The following is a 6,545-nucleotide window of genomic DNA, read 5'->3' on the forward strand; positions in this document are numbered from 1 at the left end:
CCATTTCTCTATTGGAAAATACAAAGATGAGGTATTAGTGATGTTGTGCCCATGGAAGCTACTCATGTTCTTTTGGGAAGGCCTTGGCAATTTGATAGAAAAGTTTTTCATGATGGCTTTACCAACAAACTTTCTTTTGATTTCCATGGTCACAAGGTTACTTTAAAATCTCTCTCTCCTAGAGAAGTCCATGAGGACCAAATCATCATGAATAAAAAGAGGGAGAGTGAAAAGATAAAAAAGATAAGAGTTCTAAGCCTACACTCCTTGTGTCTAGGCATGAGATTCAAAAGGAAATAGTGGCTCATCATCCTCTTTTCTTAGCCATCCCTAGAACTCTTATGATAGAACCACTTGTTGATAGTCCTCATTGTTTGGAAAATTTGGTAGAAGAGTTTTGTTCCGGCCAGTTGACCTAGGTCGTCTTTATGAGTGGCTTGTCCCCACGAGCTAGAGCACCTTCGTTCTGCCTTGTCTACGAGTACCTGAAAAAGAAGAACAAAGGGGCGCCCTCGCGGCCGTTTGCACTCCGACGATCAAGTCAGCTAGCGAGAAACACCAAAGTGACTAGAGACTGTATGATTATCTCAATGACTGGAACTGTGTTGCCCTAATTGCCTTGTGCTCACAGCTGGGTGTGCCGTCAAGAACAACTAGGGTTTAGTGCTCTGTGTAATTATGAAAGCGTACCTTACTAGGGCTCTTCGTGCCCTTTATATAGGTGAAAACTAGGGTTTACCTCTGCGTTGCTTGCTATTATCTAGGGTTCCTTGAAGAAGGTCCTTGCGCCGCTATCTTTAGGATCTTAGCGTATCCGGCCCGGACTTCCCTTATCTGGAGTGCAATGTATAACCTTATGGCCACTTGGGCTCTAACTTGAGCGCTGTATCTCTCGCGCCATCATACTCCGTGGGTGCCTTAACTAATCACGCGTCATGCATGCAGCCTTCCTGGATATCTTTAATGAGCACGTGGGCATTGCCACGTGCCCCTTTGACTCGATCATTTATTCTGTGCGGAGGGTCCCTCAGTGCCGCCACCCAACTTTAGGGCGATGTCTTACTTTGGGGCCATGTCTACACTCGGCGACGTCTTACTCGGCAACGTCTTACTTCTGCGCGATGCTTCTCTTGGGCAATGGGCGATGATCCATCTTGGCGGTGACACATCTCGGCGATAACCAATTATTTATACTGCAGAACGCCGCTTCTACATACGGCGACTACGTAGACTTCTTGACCACCTACCTTTCTCTTGTCCACGTCATCACACCCGATGACCTGGTCGGTACACAAGCCCCCAGTCTTGAGCTGATAACTTGTTTTCAGCAAAAAGACTAAGAAGTTCACCGTTTCATTTTCTCTTCAATACATATAAATGTGCGCATGGTTTTGCTTTATCTGCTGTGTAATCATCTGATATAACTGACTAACTCTTTCTTTAAAGAAATCGACTTAGCGCCACCTGGCTTAGCTCTGTGAAAATCAACTTAACTAGACAAACTATTAGTTTATAACAATAACATTTAACGCAAAATCACTTTCTGGGCAGTAGGCGTGGGTCAGTCTAGTATCTGAAATCTAGCTCGCCTGATCTGCCAAGTGACATGCGCACTTCTATGTCATCGCCTCAAACTCTGCTAACTTAGTTCTCACCGTGTACTTCTTCTTTCGAGCTTCAATCACGATGTCGTGGGCTTCTTTGGATGCTATTTCCTTTTTATCTGCTAAGACTTCTCTGGGGAGCGGCCTCATACCTTGAGCTATCAATTCTGCTCATTCTGGGAGGAGAGCTGCCTTTAACGGACCCCCCTCTGCCTTCCCTGAGCCTTTAATCTAAACAACTTGATCTGAGTAGTGAGGTGTCTTTTACGAACCTACCTCAGCCACCCTGTGACTTCTTCCACCCTGATAACTTATCTGTTGTGCGATCACCTGATAACTTGGTTGGTTTTTACTCAACCCAATTAACTTAGCACAAACTGATTCTTAATTTCCTGGAAATCAACTTATCTTGAACAAACGGTTAGTCTATAGCAATAACATTTGACACGAAATTACTTATTGAGCAGTGACATGTGTATTTCTAGGTCATCGCCTAAAACTTTGTTGGCCTGGTTCTGCACTGAGGAATTTCGAACTTGCCTCAATTTGCTTAAGCAAAGAGGTCTTGTATTCTGTTCTTGCCTAGCAAATAGGTCTTGTATTCTGTTCTTGCCTGAACTCACTCGAGGGTGAGGCGGACTCTTTCTGGTGCCTCAATTTGCTTAAGCAAAGAGGTCTTGTATCTGTTCTGGCCTGCACCCGCTCTAGGCGAGGAGAATTTATCTCATAACTATTTAACTGACCTCAGCTTCGCTCGAGGGCGAGGAGGATTTATCTGATAACTATTAACTGACCTCAACTTCGCTCGAGGGCGAGGAGGATTTTCTCTGATAACTATTAACTGACCTCAACTTCGCTCGAGGGTGAGGAGGATTTAACTGATAACTGACCTCAGCTTCGCTCGAGGGCGAGGAGGATTTTCTCTGGTGCCTCAACTTGCCCAGGGGCTACCTTTTCCCTGGATGCACTGAGGACTTTTAATCTCATCTTGCCTGAACTCACTCGAGGGTGATGAGGACTTTCTCTGGTGCCTCAACTTGCCCAGGGGCTACCTTTTCCTTGGATGCACTGAGGACCTTTAATCTCACTTGCCTGAACTCACTCGAGGGTGAGGAGGACTTTCTCTGGTGCCTCAACTTGCCCATGGGCTACCTTTTCCCTGGATGCACTGAGGACTTTTAATCTCATCTTGCCTGAACTCCCTCGAGGGTGAGGAGGACTTTCTCTGGTACCGGGGCTAGCTATTCCTACTGAGGAGGGGGCGTCCCGAAGGAATCCCTTAACCCCTGCTCAAGGACTAGGCGCCCTTGTTTTAACTGTTATCTGGTACTGGGGCTAGCTATTCATACTTGAGGAGGGGGCGTCCCCGAAGGAATCCCTTAACCCCTGCTCAAGGACTAGGCGCCCGGGTATTAACTGTTATCTGGTACCGGGGCTAGCTATTCATACTTGAGGAGGGGGCTCCCGAAGGAATCCCTTAACCCCTGCTCAAGGACTAGGCGCCCGGGTTTTAACTGTTATCTTGTTCTGAACTCTCGCCTATACTCGCTCTAGGCGAGTAGGACTTCTTAATCTGTTCTCGCCTATACTCGTTCTAGGCGAGTAGGACTTTTAATTTGTTCTCGCCTACGCTCGCTATAGGCGAGGAGGACTTTTAATCTGTTCTGTCTACGCTCGCTATAGGCGAGGAGGACTTTTAATCTGTTCTCGCCTAAACTCGTCTTGGCGAGTATGACTTAAAACTTAACTTCACCTCTGATTGCCAGGTGGTGACAAGGACTTAAAAACTTTATACCTGTGCCTCCGATCGCTAGGTGGCGATGAGGACTTAAAAACTTCATACGTTTGCCTCCGATCGCCAGGTGGCGATGAGGTCTAAAACTTTATACTAGTGCCTCCGATCGCCGAGTGGCGATGAGGACTTAAAACTTAACTTGTGCCTCCAATCGCCAAGCAGCAATGAGGACTTGAAACTTATACTCGTTGCCTCCGATCGCCAGGTGGCGATGAGGTCTTAAAAATTTATACTTTAAAACTTGGACTGAATGCATGCGATCTGAATCTCCCCAAATTACACAAGGACGACAAAGTCTTCTCTTCGAAAACTTAAAATGACAAACATGCAAACTCAATAACTGGGAAACTTTGATAAATTGGATATAACTTATGATGAACATACATGTTATCTGATTGATTATCTGGCTGCAACGCCTACTTCTGGCGATACTTTGTTCTAGTGATACCTGTTCTTGGCATCGCTATCTCGGCGACGCCTTGTCTTGGCAGTTCCTTGTTCTGGCGACGCCATCTTGGTTCTCTTCTTTGATCTTTGATTTTACATGGAAGGGAAAAACTAAGGCAAATATATCTTAATCTCTTCTCGCCTACACCCGCTCACTGCGAGGAAGGTCTTTTTAAACTCTTCTCGCCTACACTTGCTTACGGTGAGGAAGGTCTTCTCAACTTTTCTCGCCTACACTCGCTTACGGCGAGGAAGGTCTTTCTCAACTTTTCTCGCCTACGCTCGCTCAAGGCGAGGAAGGTCTTTCTCAACTTTTCTCGCCTACGCTCGCTCACGGCGAGGAGGACTAAAAAACTTTATACTTGTGCCTCCGATTGCCATATGGCGATGAGGAGTTTAAAACATTATGCTTTAAAACCTTGTACTGAATGCATGCCATAATCTTTAAACTGTTGCCTTAAATCTCATAAAAGCGATAAGGTCTTTTTTCTGAAAACTTAAAACGGTAAGCATGCGAACTTAAATAACTTGGAAACTTTGATAAAATTGTTTTAACTGAAACTACTTCTTAAAGAGTGCCCCTTGAAAAACTGCTTTAACTGAAACTACTTCTAATTATTACCTTGGAGATCTGGTCTTGTGTCTCGCCGTCTAAAGTTTTCCCCAGCTTAAATGTCTTGCCGTTGATCTTCTTCTCAAGCCACTCATCGACTGGCTGAGGCCTCTTCACGTTGGTTAACTCCAACGGTAGACTTTAGCCCTTTTATCTCCGTCTGAGAATCGTATTTCCTTGATCAAGAAACCTCTCACCTGCAAAGACAAAGGGGCAAACCAAAACGGTGGCGAGCGGCGACTTGAGAGTCGCTACGGACCTGTTCAAAGGCTCGAACCACAACAGTGGCGAGCTGCGATCAAGGGTGCCCATGTCCAGATTGTCTCTGAGCCAAGGGTCAATGCACATGAGTCGTAATGTACCTGTTAGAGGAGTTGTCCTGATGGCTTGACCTTTCACCGACAGGCTTTGTCGTCCAACACTTCTATGACCCTGCATGGTGTAAAAATTTGATGTTGTACTGCCCTTTACCGTCGAGCTACGGTAGGACATAATAATTTGTCATTCTCGACACACGAGTTCTGCAAAATTTGTCAAAGTTGATCTTTTTTGCATGTTGTAGATCGTGAACTAGTACACCAGGTAAGTTCCCAGGAAAGAGAGGTGGGTCACCAACCGACATGCTTAAATACCAAGTCTTTCCTCGCCAGAACTTTCCTAGACATGTACTTTTTCACTACCATGCTCTATGACCAGCAACAAGAATAACTTCTCTACTGTGAAGATCATGATCATGATAACAATATCACAACAAATTTAAATGATAATTAATTGTTCACGTCATCTTCAGAATAACATGATAAAAATAATAATCATTTATCTTTGGGAATAACATTACAACAAATAAAATATTTATTTATCTTTTATGTCCAGAATAATATCACAATATCTTCATAATAATATCACAACAGATAAAATATTTTTTTATCTTTTATCTCCAGCATAATATCACAACAGATAAAATATCTTTTTATCTCTTATCTCCAGCATAATATCACAATAGATAAAATATCTTTTTATCTCTTATCTCCAAAATAATATTCAACAAATAAAATATTTATTTATCTTTTATCTCCAAAATAATATCTCAAAAGATAAAATATTTCCTTATCTTTTATCTCTAGAATAATATATTTCTTTATCTTTTATCTCTAGAATAATATATTTTTTTTATCTTTTATCTCTAAAATAATATATTTCTTTATCTTTTATTTCTAGAATAATATCTCAACAGATAAAATATTTCTTTATCTTTTATCTCTAAAATAATATCACAACAGATAAAATATTTCTTTATTTTATCTCCAAAATAATATATTTCTTTATCTTTTATTTCTAGAATAATATCTCAACAGATATGTACCGTCCCGTATCCGGGCGTTGACAAAGTCAAGGTCAAAGTCAACGTAAAGGTCAAAGTCAATGCAAAGCGTCGCCAAGGTAAGGCGTCGCCCAGGTAAGGCGTCGCCTAGCAGGGCATCGCCGAGATAGGGCGCCGCCCAACTGGGTGTCGCCAAGATGGAATGGCACAAGGGCAAGGTGACCACAGCGCTGCTCCCCGATACCCATGGGTAGGAAAGACCATGGAGGGGGCGACGCCGTGGGAAGGCCCCAAACCCTGGATAACCAGGGAACAGTAATAAAGAGGAGAGAAAGGTGGCTTCAAGGCCATAGTAACAACACCAGTGTAGGGCAGCCTGACTCGTGAAGTACCCCTGCCGCCCCAAAGACGCCTTTGGGACAGATACGACTCAAGAGGAAGGTCACGCCCAGGGTAGCCGGGTGCAGGGTACAAGAGGAAGGCAGATATGCTCTCAAAGTGAGTGACTAGATGATTGGGGGCATGAGTTGGCACCCAAAAAGTCACCCCTAGCGCAGTAGCACTCCCAGGCAGGAGGACTCACACGTAGAAACGTCCCCAGATGGGCAGGAACGCCCCCAGATGGGGTCATGGCGTCGTGAGGCCCTCCACGTGTACGACAGCCAGGTCAGAATAGAAACACCCTTTAGTCAGGTGCCAGGTAATTAAAGTCATTCAATACAGTTTCCGTTTCGAGCGTTCAGGTACTATAATGGCTCCCAAGCG

This window comes from Phaseolus vulgaris, chromosome 5, assembly GCF_000499845.2.
Source record: "Phaseolus vulgaris cultivar G19833 chromosome 5, P. vulgaris v2.0, whole genome shotgun sequence".
NCBI classification, from domain to species: Eukaryota; Viridiplantae; Streptophyta; class Magnoliopsida; order Fabales; family Fabaceae; genus Phaseolus; species Phaseolus vulgaris.